We start from the raw sequence: 13,385 nt of genomic DNA, 5'->3' as shown, positions 1-13,385 counted from the left end.
ACTTCACATAGCCACATTCAATATAATATCCCACGTCATCCCGTCAGCCAGAGCCACCGGACTACTACCCCTAATATCCCAAATCGTCCCATCACCCAGAGCCGCCGGACTACTACCCCTAATATCCCACATCATCCTGTCAAAGCCACCTGACTACTACCCCTAATATCCCACATCATCCCGTCAGCCAGAGCCACCGGACAACTACCACTAATATCCCACATCATCCCATCTCAGCCGCTGGACTATTACCCTTAATATCCCACATCATCCCATCAGCCAGAGCCACCGGACAACTACCCCTAATATCGCACATCTGTAGGGAAGGTGACCTGACGGACGGACGGACTAGTCAGAGTGAAGAAGGAAAGGTTTGCACAGTGTAGGTAGGTGTACAGTGGGGAAACAGCTAGGAAAGTGTAGTGGACGTGCAGTACCTTGGGTTGACCATTAGATGGCAGGGAGGAGTGTGAGCAAAGGACTTGACAACAGCTTAGGGCTTTAGAAACCGTTGGTCATGGGGGGCGGGGTTACAGTGACAGGGGACCGGGAGAGCTATAAATACTGAGGGAGGGTTCCAGAAAGTTCCAGTCCCCAGGGGGAGCTCCAGTGACAGGAGGACTGCTACAGTCTGTGCGCTGTGAGGTGAATCCAGACCAGGGGGACTGAGGAGAGAAAACGTCAGGGGGGTGGTCCTGACAGGAAGAACCGCAGAAGGGAAGAGGCACTGGGTGTGAGACACCGTATTTGACACGACGACTGATCAGAGGAAGCGCTGTTGGTTTAAGGGCCTAAGGCGGCCACAGTGACGGACCTGTCAGGAGCGTCGACGAGTGAAGAGGGAATGGTGTGTGCATACACGTCCCCCAGTGTAACGTGCGGTGTGTAAGAAGCGGCCCTGGAAACGGAGGGCCGAGAGGTAAAGGAAGTGCGGTGTGCTTCTGAGGCCGTCAGGCGGACGGCAAGTGGGAAATAAACTTGGACTTGTTGCACCCAGAATCTGCCTCCATCGTGTCTCTGTTTTTATCTCTGTGCGGTAAGAAGAGGGACCACCCCCCCCAGCTCGGCCCTCACATCTACATTTGGCGTAGTCGGCAGGATCGCCGCCGCTAATACATCATCTTCTGCAGCAGGCCTGCCTTAAAGGATGGAGAAGGATTTGGACTGTGCTGCTTGGATTGTAACTACCTGTGGATTACATTTGGCTTACCTGTGGATTACAAATTGGGAGCGCTGTGGTGACTCCGTGGTGCTGACGGAAGATCCAGGGCGGTATCAGGTGCTGCGCAAGATGGCGGCGTTACTTCAGCGCAGAGGAGAGGTCCGGGTGTTTGCAGTCGTGTTGAATGGATTGGGACCCCCTCCAACGTACCCCCGTGGACAGCAGTATGTGCCCGGAGGCCGACGCTCCCATGTACTGGACCCTGGCAGATGGGTGGAAAGGCCTGCCGACGCCCCACCCAGCAGGAGGAGTGGCACAGAAGAAGGACTTGGCTGTGGCTGTTTGGCACCATTCGATTGCTGCCCCACGGACGGTATGAGACGCTGTGGGTTTCGGGGCCCCGGCCGCCTAGAGTGGCAGTGGCGGCAGGGGATGGAGCTGTGCCAGGAGTCGCCCTCAGGACCACAGGCAGGTAGCGGGATGCTGGGCTGGGGAGCGGAGCCTGAGCGGAGTCAGCGAGAGCGGCGGCCACCAATACCGGCAGAGGACTTCCCAGTGGAGCCCCCGAGTCTGGGGGAAAGGCCCGCAGGACAGTGGAGCGGGGAACGGAGGCTGCGGGGGAAACCGCGTGATGATGGGATGGAGGCCGCAGCCCCGGGGAAGGTGAGAGTACCCCCCGGCCCTACCAGTGCCTCCGCAAGCGGCCCCCACCATTCTGCTGCAGCACGCGGCCCCCTGCGCACTGGAAGGCCTAGTTACCACGGGCCCCGTGGTGTATGCGGAGCTGAGCGAGGCCCCCGCTCATGTCCCCGAACTACCCCGCCTGGAGTCACCAGTGCAGAGCTCACCCAAAGAAGACGCTGCTGCGCTTTCCCTGCTAATAGCAGCTGCATCGTTGAAATCGGCCGTTACTCCGGCTCTGTTGAAAGTAGTGGATGCGGCCTGTCCTAAGGCCGCGGTTATGCCGCTGCTGGAGTCGGCTGCGACCGACTTAGCGGGCCCTGTGATTCCAGCCCCCGAGGACCCGGTTGTCCCCATTTGCCACCTGACCCCAACGGCTGCTGGGCCACAGAAATCTTCGGCCGTGTCTGTCTTGCGGTCTTTTTCAGCAGAGTCCTGCCCACCGGACTCCAGGGCCCGTGCCTGTTCCCTCCGTGTGGGTAGCGGAGGTGATCAGGAAGAAGAAGGCCCGGGAGCAGGAAGTGTGGAACCTGCTCCACACTCAAGGAGAGGCCGTCATGGAAAAGAAGAGGACTTGAATGGACACCCTCAGTATCCCCGGGGGCTCCACGGCTGTGGGGTCCCTCACTACTAGCCACTGCGTAGTGAAGTAGACTGTCGAGAGTTCGGTGCACTGTAGTGCAGGTTCTGGAGAACAGTTCTAGTTAAAAAAAAAAAAATGTTTGATGTGCTGAGTTTATTTTTAGTATGTTCCTCTTACAGGATGTTATTTGCTGATTTTAAACTTGACAGAACGGGGATACGGAGAAGTGGAGGAGTATTCAGGTCCAAGGAAGGAGGAAGAAAGAGGATCTGCAATGTTTTTTGTTATATGTTGGTTTTAGAAGCAAAAGAAAATGAAAAAAAAAAAAATAAAAATGGGTACTTGTGCTATTATAAAGTTGTTTAATGTATAATATGCCAAGGTAAAATGCAACAGGTCCGGGTAAGGGAAGGTCTGCGGGACCAAAGGAAAGTGTGAGATGCGGTAGGGATCTAAGAGTTGAGGAGGTCTGGGAGACCGGGACGCCGACCATGACATGTTATTGAAAGAAAGGAAAATGAGTTGGAAGACGTGAGAGAGACAGCCATCCTAGGTCAGGTCCCCAACACCACGGACACCCCTGAAGGATTAAGGTGGGCGCTGGTAATGATCTGGAAGGTAAGAGACCTCAATCATGGCGTACCGAATAGTGGAAGGTGACAGTAGGGGAGAGTAGGGGAAGGTACACGCCATAGAGAGAATATGGGTGTACCTAGCCCAATTTGAAAGACGTTGTCATGTGGCATGCGCGCTGGTGAGTAGCAGTAGGCTGCTCAGAGCATAGTGCTCCCAGTATGGTTCGGCCCCCCGCAGATAGTGGGTTTGGCTCAACAGCTGGTCCGACAACAGAATGTAGGTGTAGCTTCAGAACGACGAAGGCAGGGATGACGATTGTCGAGGACGACAATGGACAAAGGAAGGGAGAGTGTAGGGAAGGTGACCTGAAAGACGGACGGACTAGTCAGAGTGAAGAAGGAAAGGTTTGCACAGTGTAGGTAGGTGTACAGTGGGAAACAGCTAGGAAAGTGTAGTGGACGTGCAGTACCTTGGGTTGACCATTAGATGGCAGGGAGGAGTGTGAGCAAAGGACTTGACAACAGCTTAGGGCTTTAGAAACCGTTGGTCATGGGGGCGGGGTTACAGTGACAGGGGACCGGGAGAGCTATAAATACTGAGGGAGGGTTCCAGAAAGTTCCAGTCCCCAGGGGGAGCTCCAGTGACAGGAGGACTGCTACAGTCTGTGCGCTGTGAGGTGAATCCAGACCAGGGGGACTGAGGAGAGAAACCGTCAGGGGGGTGGTCCTGACAGGAAGAACCGCAGAAGGGAAGAGGCACTGGGTGTGAGACACCGTATTTGACACGATGACTGATCAGAGGAAGCGCTGTTGGTTTAAGGGCCTAAGGCGGCCACAGTGACGGACCTGTCAGGAGCGTCGACGAGTGAAGAGGGGACGGTGTGTGCATACACGTCCCCAAGTGTAACGTGCGGTGTGTAAGAAGCGGCCCTGGAAACGGTGGGCCGTGAGGTAAAAGAAGTGCGGTGTGCTTCTGAGGCCGTCAGGCGGACGGCAAGTGGGAAATAAACTTGGACTTGTTGCACCCAGAATCTGCCTCCATCGTGTCTCTGTTTTTATCTCTGCGCGGTAAGAAGAGGGACCACCCCCCCCAGTTCGGCCCTCACCTCTACACATCATCCCATCAGCCAGTGCCACCTGACTACTACCCCTAATATCCCGCATCATACCCTCAGCCTGGGGTCAGAACCAGAGCGCTGAGTGGAACGGTCCTAACTTCCATACCGGGGATCCCTTTAAGAGAGGCCTGGCGTCAGAACCAGAGCGCTGAGTGGATTTGCCCTGACTTGAATACCAATGATCCCTTTAATAGAACCCTGGAGTCAGAATCAGAGCGCTGAGGGATTTGCCCTAACTTCCGCACAGGAGATCCATTTAAGAGAGGCCTGGGGTCAGTACCAGAGCATTTGAAGGCAATTGCTCTGACTTCCATACTGGGGATCCCTTTAAGAGAGGCATGGGGTCAGTAACAAAGTGCAGAGTGGATTTGCCCTCACTTCCATACCGGGGATCCCTTTAAGAAAGCCCGGGATCAGAACCAGAGTGCTGGATGGATTTGCTCTGACTTGCATACAAATGATCCCTTTAATAGAACCCTGGGGTCAGAATCAGCGCTGAGGGATTTGCCCTAACTCCTGTACAGGAGATCCCTTTAAGAGAACGTGGGATCAGTACCAGAGCATTTGAAGGCCATTGCCCTGACTTCCATACTGGAAATCCCTTTAAGAAAGGTCTGGGGTCAGTACCAAAATGCTGAGTGGATTTTTCCTAACTTGCATACCAATGATCCCTTTAAGAGACCCTGGGGTCAGAACCACAGAGCTGAGTGGAACCGTCCTAACTTCCGTACCGGGGATCCCTTTAAGAGAGGCCGGGGGTCAAAACCAAAGCACTGGATGGATTTGCCCTGACTTCCATACCAGAGATCCCTTTAAGAGGTAAGATGTGCCTATGGCATGGAGGATGTGTGATGTGTATAAGGGCACAGGAGGGGGGGATTCATTTCTGTCATGTGCACTCTGCTCCTTTCTGGTGGGCAGACAATGTTTGGGAGCTTATGTTTCCGGGGATGCTAGATTTCTCCCACCATGTCAGTGTCTGCTGAAGTGTTGTCAAGTGGGAAAACTTGCTCATAGCAACCAATCACAGCTCAGCTTCTTTTAACCAGCTCTGGTGAAATGAGAGATGCTTAGTGATTGGTTGCAAGGAAAACTGTTGTTCATAGCAACTAATCACAGCTCAGCTTCTTTTGAACAGCGCTGGTGAAATGAAAGATGCTTCGTGATTGGTTGGTGATACACACATACATACATACATACATTCAGTTTTATATATAGAGATTGAATAGATAACTTAGATCTGGTTAGACTGGTGTACTTACTCTGAAAACCCACATTAGAATGGTTGTATAATTTAAAAAATTAAGATCAGCATTTTTGAATTCTGTCTCAAGCTGGACCTCTAAAATGTTAATTTTAATATTCAACATGGAAATATTTACACAGGAAGGTAATGCCATTGTGGAATAGATTTTCAAAGTAAGTACATCAGCCTCATTGGATTTTTTAGATTTAATTAATAATGCATGCAGTTGAAATTGTGAAATCGAATGACAAATCCCCTTCAAATAGGGCCCAACGGCTAATCAAGTCTATTGACTGTTCCACTGAATTGACTTGCTAGTTGGATAGTCAATTAAAGGACCTTATTAGCAGGGGTAGGACAGCTAGATGCCCTATGTATAGGGAGTCTGGAGGAAAGACCAGCACTACTGCTTCTATAGTGCACGTGCTTGAGGAAAGGACCACAGTCTATGTATAGGGAGGTTAGGGTCATAACCATGGAACTCCTAGCCCACCCACTTACCACATGACATCAGTAATACTGCTGTCTTCTTCTCAGGGCCCAGGTATGGCTACTGCCTCCTATGATATTGTGTAATACCTGTACTCAACTCCACAATACGTCATTTAATTAGTCCAAATGCATACAACATACTGCTCCTTTCTCTGAACTTAAGGCTCAGTTTGGTAAAATAGCATATTCAGATTTTACATTTGCCTTTTTAAAATATAACACCAGTTTTTTCATTGGGAGAACTAAGCAATGCTTTACCCCCTCAATCAGTATGTCTAATGCTCTGCAACAAGGGACTCCATAGTGTTAGGTTTGAAGGCAGGTAATGGGCAGTAAAGGGAGTCTGTGGACCTTAGAATTATTCCGCTCTCTCCTCCAACTGTCCTGTCTGTTATCTCTTTTTTTACCTTCTTCCACCTCTCTTCTTCTGCTGCAGACTCGTACATAGTTGGATGTCACAGAAAGAATTCTGCAAAATGCCATATACAGTACATGTACTGCAATGCAACAAAATAGCGCTGCTCCTCATGTTCACACACAGCAGCTTATTCTGCAAAGTGGTCAGCAAGGACTAGTACGTAATACAATTTCAATGTTTTATTTAATATACAAAAGTTATGATGACACAAAATATGTAAAAAATGAGAGTTTTATTAAAACAAATTAAAATCAGTTAAAATATAATGGATATATTAATTTATATTGTATGTGCAGGGCAGGGTATGTCCGACTAATTGGAAAAAAAAAAAAAAAAAAAAATAGAATAAAATATATAAATTTGTACGCACACACGCGTTTCCACATACATACAATTGTATTGCAAAAATGCTTAGGAAAACCCATGCTAAAATGCTTAACAAAAGCGTCAAAAACGCTTACAAAAGCGCGTCATAAAATGCATGCGTTTTCTGGGAAGAGGGTGTGCGTTTCCGCTCAGGAATATTCTGCTTCCAAAAAGCAACATGGGCACATAGCCTAAAGGGCATCTTTCTTCGATCCCCTTCATGTGCAGGGGCAGAGGTGTGTCATACTGGTTAGTATTTATGGTTGTGTACTATGCACATATATTCTATTTATTGAATCATTTTTTCACATTAGGCTGGTTTCACATTAGCGCTTTTTAAGCGCATGCACGGCCGGGGGTAGCTCCGCCCCCGAGCCGGCTCTCTGCCCGGCGTGCCCGCCCCTTGCTTGTAGCGCCGCCTCCTAGCGCACAGCGGCGCCTGCGATCGGCGCACCCCATCTTTAGCATAGGGTGCGCAGATCGTGCGCAGGCCGTGCGCTAGTTGCGCTTTGACCTGCGCTGCGCACTTTTGACGGTGCGCCGTGCGCGCCAAAATCAAACTTCGGATTTTGGCGCGCACGGCGCACCGTCAAAAGTGCGCAGCGCAGGTCAAAGCGCAACTAGCGCACGGCCTGCGCACGATCTGCGCACCCTATGCTAAAGATAGGGTGCGCTGATCGCAGGCGCCGCTGTGCGCTAGGAGGCGGCGCTACAAGCAAGGGGCGGGCACGCCGGGCAGAGAGCCGGCTCGGGGGCGGAGCTACCCCCGGCCGTGCGTGCGCTTAAAAAGCGCTAATGTGAAACCACCCTTAATCATGAGGTTTTTCTCATTATGAACACTTTGCTTTTTATAAATGAATTTTATATGATCTAGTATTCACCATTATTTTCCTCATGCATTTATATTTTATTTTTTGTTATATCTGATGCCTCTTATTGTGAACACTTTTTTTTTTATAAATATATTCTATTTTGAATAATTATTCACAAATTTAATTCTATCATGTTGAATTAATTATATATCTCTCTTGGGTTAATTTTCATTCACTTGACATTATGATATATAATTATTTTGCATAGATAACCACTATATATTTATACATTTTATTCTATTTTTATTATTTTTTTTACCAATTCGTCTGACATATCCTGCCCTGCACTTACAATATAAATTAATGTATCCATTATATTTTAACTGATTTTAATTTGTTTAATAAGTTTCATTTTTATATGATATTTTGTGTCATCATAACTTTTGTATATTAAATAAAACATTGAAATTGTATTACATACCGTATTTTTCGGACTATAAGAGGCACCGGACCATAAGATGCACTCCAAATTTTGAGGTGGAAAATAGCAGAAAAAAGATTTTTATATGATGGGGGGCCGTCTTATTGTCCGAATGTAAGGTATCTTACCTGAGGGCCAGTGGTGGTACAGCGGGGTCAAGGGAGGCATGGTTCCTTCCTCAGGAAACAAGCTGTGGCAGAAGTGGGGCAATGCTGCAGTCCCGGGGTGCGATGCTGCGGGTCCAGTGTCAGCTGTGTCCACTCTGCTGTCCAGTGTCCATGCTGCTGTCCGGTGTCCACGCTGTTGTCCGGTGTCCACGACAAGTGCATCACCGGTTTCTCTGCGGCAATCTTCCTGAAGACGTGGGAAGGCCTCAGGAATATGGCCGCCGGAGGCCGCGCGTGTGCAGATTAAGATCTCGGCAGCCATTTTCCTGAAGCAGATTGCCGCCGAGATTTCAATCTGTGCACGCGTGGCCTCCGGCGGCCATTTTCCTGAATCCTCCGGTGGCCTACGGCTTCAGGAAGATGGCCGCAGGGAAACCGGTGATGCGCTCGCCGTGGACACCGGACGGCAGCGTAGACACATTTCTGCTGCCGGCATCCTAAGGAAGGGATCCTGCTAAGGTGCACTCCCCACTGCCCACCGCCGCAGCATCATCACCACATCTCTGCCGCCGCCGGTTCTGCTGCCCCAACCCCCTGGTAAGCCTGCGTTCACACCATAAGATGCACCCCCCATTTTCCTCCCAAATTTTTGGGGAAAAAAGTGAGTCTTATGGTGCAAAATATACGGTACTAGTTTTTGCTGAATATTTTTTGTGGATTATATACTGTTGTCTGATATTCATTGGTAAAATATTGGTTGGTTATTTTTGGTATTTCTTTTCTATATAGGATATTGATTATTCTGCAAAATGACCTGAAATTACAAATACAGCATATGGCTAGCGTCACACCACTGTTTTCTTCACGTCCGAGAAAAATGGTACAATTTTTCTGATCAGAGACTTTTATCAGAGTTTAATCAGAGTGGCATCAGTTTTTCTCAGATGTGGAGTGAAAACAAAGCTTCTCCGCCTTCTCCATTCTATCAGTTCATGAAATTGTGGTCTGATTTTTTTCATGGACCCATAGACTTGTACTGTCGATTTTGACCCAACACTCGGACCACTCTGTCTGAGGAAAATGTCGAACATGTGCACAGCCCCATAGAATATCATGGGAACAGGCAGGGCTGGTTTTAGGCAAAGTGGGGCCATGGGCAAACATTTAAAATGGTGCCCCAAATGCTAACATATTACACCATCACACAGAATAATTTTGGTTGTATTTACAGGCGCTGATTTCAGGCTGCTAAAAGAGTGAGATTGACAATATTCGAGGTGTTTGACCCTTGTTTGTCAGCCTTTTTACACTGACATTTCTCAGAATCACCCTTACACCAGGAGGCAAGATGTTAAAGGGAACCTGTTTTTCAGCTATGAGCTGCAGCCACTGCCTTTCAGGGCTTGTCTACAGAATTCTAGAATGCTGTAGATAAGCCCCCGATCTAACCTGAAAGAGAAGAAAATCAAGTTTTATTATACTCACCCGGTCCGATGGGTGTTGCAGGTCCGGGTCCGGCGCCTCCCATCTTCATATGATGTCATCATCTTCCTTGCTTTGTGTCGTGGCTCCTGCACAGGCGTACTGATCTGCCCTGTTGAGGGCAGAGCTAAGTATTGGAGTGTGCAGGCGCAGGGCCTCACTGACCTTTCCCGATGCCTGCGCACTGCAGTACTTGACTCTGCCCTCAAAAGGGCAAATCAGTACGCCTGTGCAGGAGCCACGACACAAAGGAAGGAAGATGACGACATTGTATGAACATGGGAGGTGCTGGCCCAACATCTGCGACGCCCATCAGACCGGATCGCCCCGGGTGAGTATAATAAAACTTGTTTTTCTTCTCTTTCAGGTTAGATTGGGGGCTTATCTACAGCATTCTATAATGCTGTTGATAAGCCCAAAAAGGCAGTGGCCGCAGCTCATAGCTGAAAAGGAGGTGACAGGTTCCCTTTCATTAGAGCCCAAGACCGAGGAAAATTGACAGTCATCTTGTGCTTCTTCCATTTTCTAATAATTGTGCCAACAGTTGCCTTCTCACCAAGCTGCTTGCTTTTTGTCCTGTAGTTCATCCCAGCCTTATGCAAGTTTACAATTTTGTCCCTGGTGTCCTTAGACAGCTCTTTGGTCTTGGCCATGGTGGAGAGGTTGGAGTGTGATTGATTGTGTGCACAGGTGTCTTTTATACAGGTACCGAGTTCAAACAGGTGCAATTAGTACAGGTAATGAGTGTAGCGTAGAAGGGCTTCTTAAAGAAAAACTAACAGGTCTGTGAGAGCCGGAACTCTTGCTGGATGTTTGGTGATCAAATACTTATTTCATGCAATAAAATGCAATTTATTTATGCAAAAAAAAATCATACAATGTGATTTTCAGGATTTTTTAAAGATTCTGTCTCTCACAGTTAAAGTGTACCTACAATAATAATAATTTTCCACAATGTACGTGAAAAACCTGTATAGCACTGGTCTGAGAAAATCAGTTGTATGCATGAGCCCGGACACTAACCACTGTGGGGTTACTACTGAAGATGAATATGGACCCTAAAAGCAATACATGGAAATCACCAGTTAAAGGGAATCTGTCACCTACTTTGGCGGGTGATGAAAACGGGGTCGGTCCGGTCCGATGGGAGGTGTTCCCGATGTGTGCCACCTCCCCATCATTGGCTGCCATCCGCAGTTTTTTGAGGAATAGGACAAGGTGTCCGCCATTTTTTGCACGTGCGCTAAGCATTCTTGGCTAGCGCACGCGCAGTATGCTTTACCCAACTGCGGGCAAAGCCGAAAAGCCTGACTGCACATGCGCCGGTTAACTAAGCCCCGGAAGTATTTTGCTGGGTTCCGGGGCTTAGTTAACCGGCGCATGCGCAGTCAGGCTTTTCGGCTTTGCCCGCAGTTGGGCATAGCATACTGTGCCAAGAATGCTTAGCACATGCGCAAAAAATGGCGGACACCTACTCCTATTCCTCAAAAAACTGCGGATGGCGGCCAAGGATGGGGAGGCGGCCCACATCGGGAACATCGCCCATCGGACCTGACCGACCTCGTTTTCATCGCCCGCCAAAAGTAGGTGACAGATTCTGTTTAATCAGTGCAATCCCATTCTGATATTACTAGGGTTTGTACTGGTGTTGATATGAAAAAACCCTAATTGTTTTGCAAATTATGATAACAGCTAAAATCTACCAATTTAGAGGTTTAGTTAACAAGGAGTGTACTGAACAAAATTTCCAGCTTCAAGCTTAGTACCGGGTGAGTCATAAAGGACGGACGTTTTTAAACTAATCATAAAATCGTTAAATATTTATTAAATATAAATGTATTCACAGATTTGGTTACGTATACTAATAGCATTTGACAAATTCAAGTGTGGAAAACAACATCTGCCATGTGGTGGCCATTATCAGTGATGCATTTCCAAAGGCGTTCTTGGAAGTTGGCATCAACACGTTCCAACACAACTCTGTCGATTTGGGCAACTTCCACTCGAATAGCTTCCTTCAGTTCTTGTAATGATCGAGGCTTAAGCTTGTATACACGTGATTTGAGGTGACCCCATAAGTAATAATCGCACATGGACAGGTCTGGGGACCTAGGAGGCCAATTAATATCGCCAAACCTGGAAATGATGCGACCAGGGAAGAGAGGGCGAAGAACGTTCATTGTTGCTCCGGCTGTGTGGGCCGTTGCCCCATCTTGTTGAAACCACACACTAGAGATGGGGATATGTTGCCGTCGTAACTCAGGAACAAAGAAGTTATTTATCATGGCGATATAACGTTGTGAGTTCACGGTAACAGTATTGCCATTATCGCCTTCGAAAAAGTACGGACCGATCACGCCATATTTGCCCATAGCGCACCACACCGTTACCTTAGGGCTGTGCAGCGGTACGTGCCGTTCGTGGAGCCCCCGGTGGTCGTTTGTTCATTAGTGTACCTCGTGTACGGAGTGCTTCAACCCAACGTAGGATAGTGTTACGAGCGGGAACAGCTTGATTTCTGTGAATATTGAAATGACGCCGAAACTCACGCTGAACGGCTGTGATACACTCATTATTCTTGACAAAACTGTCGTACGCAAAAACGCAATGTTCTATCGTCCACGGCACCATAGCTTAAACTGAAACTAAAATAAAAACAATGCTTTCACCTCACAAACATAACCCCGCCTCCCGCACATCTCTACCTCCACCTGGTGGTGAGTTATAGCCACTTCAAATACATCCGTCCTTTATGACTCACCCGGTATTTTGTACAGATTTTTGGTGCAAATTGGAATGAAGTTTAACAATATTTTAAAACAGTTGAGCATGATTTCTAGTTTATTTCCATAATTTTCCCATTGGAAAACTTACTTTATGTATCTAAACAAAGACCACAACCAAATCTCATTATTTTAGATATTGCAGTTGAGACAAATCCCAACAAATATATGAGTGGAAACCTCTAATCAAAACTTAAAAACATATCGATCATGGGGGGCGTGGCCTGGGCACCTAACAGGGAAGAAGCACTTCACTTGGGCTCCTGCTTTTAGAACACGAAACTTCCTCTTTAAACTTTACAATTTGCTGCAAAACATCCTGACTTGGTTCCCCTGCTACCCTGGAAGATACCTGTAGGATTCAGCACCCCTGGGTGGCCGGCGAGGGGCAAGCCAGGTTCCCTGGTTATCACCCCGGGTTCTGGACACAGACCTGGGCTGGGAGCATAACTCCAGGAGGGCTTCAAGCAGAACACTGAGATCGGAACTATACCCGTGGGACAGCTCCTAGCACGCACAGAGAAACAGTGGAGGTAAGGCCTTCTTATAGCACCTCCACATAGTCAGGGTGCAGCCCTGGGTCTTACCTTCAGTGCTGTCCCAGTTCAGACACGGGAGAGATAGTGTCCCTGAGGAGAAGGAGGCATCTCCAAGTGACAAAGTGGTTGTGCTCCAGAGGTGCAACGGCGGCAATTGCGCCCCCCTCGGGACCCCGGGGCTCCATGTGGGCGACGCCATTTTGCAAGCTCTGATAGCTGAAGAAGAAGGGAGCGGGAAACTGGGCTGCAGTTGCCTTAAAAAAAAAAAATAAAAAAAAAATAAAGCAGTAAAGGCTCTCTTTTTGCCTTATACTCTACTGCCATCTAGTGGTCATCGAAATAATAGCCTGTTGTAAAGACATTACTACGAGAAAGAGCCATGAAGGAGATATACACCCCTGTATAATGTCTGCGTAGAGGGGAGACTTGCCTTTCCACCCAGATGGAGGACATAAGTGGACAGCTATAATTTTAACGGTTTTACATCAATAAATAGTATTGAAAGGAGATATAATACATTGCACGGACTAGGGGACGACC

At 48.2% G+C, this 13,385-nt stretch overlaps 1 long non-coding RNA gene across 1 annotated transcript in view; it reads right to left on the bottom strand.

Annotated features, from left to right (window-relative positions):
- Positions 1-13,105, bottom strand: part of LOC141085986 (uncharacterized) — a 64,963-nt gene extending 51,858 nt beyond the window's left edge. The window contains exon 1 of the long non-coding RNA XR_012231451.1: positions 12,894-13,105. This is a non-coding gene — a long non-coding RNA (uncharacterized lncRNA). The remainder of the gene's footprint in view (positions 1-12,893) is intronic.
- Between the last annotated feature and the right edge of the window lie 280 nt (positions 13,106-13,385).

Source organism: Dendrobates tinctorius, unplaced genomic scaffold, assembly GCF_039654945.1.
Source record: "Dendrobates tinctorius isolate UK_male_01 unplaced genomic scaffold, ASM3965494v1 ptg000029l, whole genome shotgun sequence".
Lineage (NCBI taxonomy): Eukaryota > Metazoa > Chordata > Amphibia > Anura > Dendrobatidae > Dendrobates > Dendrobates tinctorius.
Note: the sequence above shows the minus strand (reverse complement) of the source record. Positions and strands in the feature narration are given on the sequence as shown.